Genomic DNA, 2,160 nt, shown 5'->3' on the forward strand with positions numbered 1-2,160 from the left:
CCTCAGCTTTCTTCCTTGGAGTAGTTAGTAGGTTGATCTACCAACCTTTCGTTTAGAGTCAAGTGCTTGTCCTACAGTGCTACCAGGGTTCCTTAGGCATCTTAGGCTATAAAGCCAAATCTAATTTTGTGTGTTAACAGAACTTTCACAATAAGTTATTTTTAAAATGTGAGTCATATATTCAGTATTTGAAACATGTTTTACTTATAACCAATTTTACATAAGTCACATATTTTTATAACATCACTTCCAGGTAATTAAATATGATATGTGAACCCATTTGGGGTGGAAAAAATCTCACGTCTCTTTCTGTTGTAATGGATAAATTGTGATGAATTTATTTTTACTGCCTATTTTTCACAGAAAACATAAGGCAAAGACTGTCTCTGAAAGAAATGAAGAGAATAAATTTGGAGAAAGTTTCAGCCAAATTCCTAGTATTTCTGTGTCCAAAAGACCTATGTACACATGTCTCATTGAAGGCTATAAGTGTGAAAAATCCTTCCAGAATCTTTCCTCACTAGATCATCACAACGGATGCAGAGCCAACCAGTGTAAGGAATGTGGAGAGGGCAACAGAAACTCTCCTGTGAGAATTCTTACCAAAAAGAAATTCAATGAATGTAATGACTGTGGCAAAGCTTTTAGTATATCCTCAGACCTCACAAAGCATGTGAGAACTCACAGTGGAGAGAGGCCTTATGAATGTGATGAATGTGGTAAAGCCTTTAGTCATCCATCAGACCTCACAAAGCATATGAGATCTCACAGTGGAGAGAGGCCTTATGAATGTAATGACTGTGGTAAAGCCTTTAGTCGGTCCTCAGACCTCACAAAGCATATGAGAACTCACAGTGGAGAGAGGCCTTATGAATGTAATGACTGTGGTAAATCCTTTAGTCAGTCCTCATACCTCACAAAGCATATGAGAACTCACAGTGGAGAGAGGCCTTATGAATGTAATGACTGTGGTAAATCTTTAAGTCTGCCCTCATACCTCACAATGCATATGAGAAATCACAGTGGAGAGAGGCCTTATGAATGTAATGACTGTGGTAAATCCTTTAGTCGGTCCTCAGACCTCACAAAGCATATGAGAACTCACAGTGGAGAGAGGCCTTATGAATGTAATGAATGTGGTAAATCCTTTAGTTGGTCGTCATACCTCAAAATGCATATGAGAACTCACAGTGGAGAGAGGCCTTATGAATATAATGACTGTGGTAAAGCCTTTAGTCAATCCTCAGTCCTCACAAAGCATATGAGAACTCACAGTGGAGAGAGGCCTTATGAATGTAATGACTGTGGTAAAGCCTTTAGTCATTCCTCAGTCCTTACAAAGCATATGAGAACTCACAGTGGAGAGAGGCCTTATGAATGTAATGACTGTTGTAAAGCCTTTAGTCAGTCCTCATACCTCACAATGCATATGAGAACTCACAGTGGAGAGAGGCCTTATGAATATAATGAGTGTGGTAAAGCCTTTAATCAGTCCTCATACCTCACAATGCATATGAGAACTCACAGTGGAGAGAGACCTTATGAATGTAACGACTGTGGTAAAGCCTTTAGTTGGTTTTCAAGATTCAAATATCATAAGCGAACTTACAGTGGAGAGCGACCTTATGAATGTAATGAATGTGGTAAAGCTTTCATTCTGTCCTCGGAGCTCACAGTTCATAAGAGAACTCACAGTGGAGAGAGGCCTCATGAATGTGATGAATGTAATAAAGCCTTTATTCTGCCCTCGAGTCTTAAATATCTCAAGAGAACTCACAGTGGAGAGAGGCCTTATAAATGTAATGAATGTGGTAAAGCCTTTAGTCACTCATCAACCCTCAAAAATCATAAGCGGTCTCACAGTGGAGAAAGGCCTTCCTTATGAATGTAACGACTGTGGCAAAGCCTTTAGTAGGTCCTCATCCCTCACAATTCATAAACTCACTCACAGTGGAGAGAGACCTTATGAATGTAACAAATGTGGCAGAGCCTTTAGTCGTCCAGCAAGTCTCTCAATGCACAAGAGAACCCACAGTGAAGACAGACCTTATGAATGTAATGTAATGGCAAAGCTTCCATTCTGTCCTCACACCTCACAGTTCATAAGGGAATTCACAGTGGAGAAAGGCCTTATGAATGTGATGAATGTGGCAGAGCCTT

The 2,160-nt window shown here is 39.9% G+C and overlaps 1 pseudogene; it reads left to right on the top strand.

The window, feature by feature from the left end:
• The first annotated feature begins 460 nt into the window (after positions 1–460).
• Positions 461–2,155, top strand: LOC102824846 (annotated as a pseudogene).
• The last annotated feature ends 5 nt before the right edge of the window (positions 2,156–2,160 follow it).

The sequence above is a fragment of the Chrysochloris asiatica genome, unplaced genomic scaffold (assembly GCF_000296735.1).
Source record: "Chrysochloris asiatica unplaced genomic scaffold, ChrAsi1.0 scaffold00962, whole genome shotgun sequence".
Taxonomy (NCBI): Eukaryota; Metazoa; Chordata; class Mammalia; order Afrosoricida; family Chrysochloridae; genus Chrysochloris; species Chrysochloris asiatica.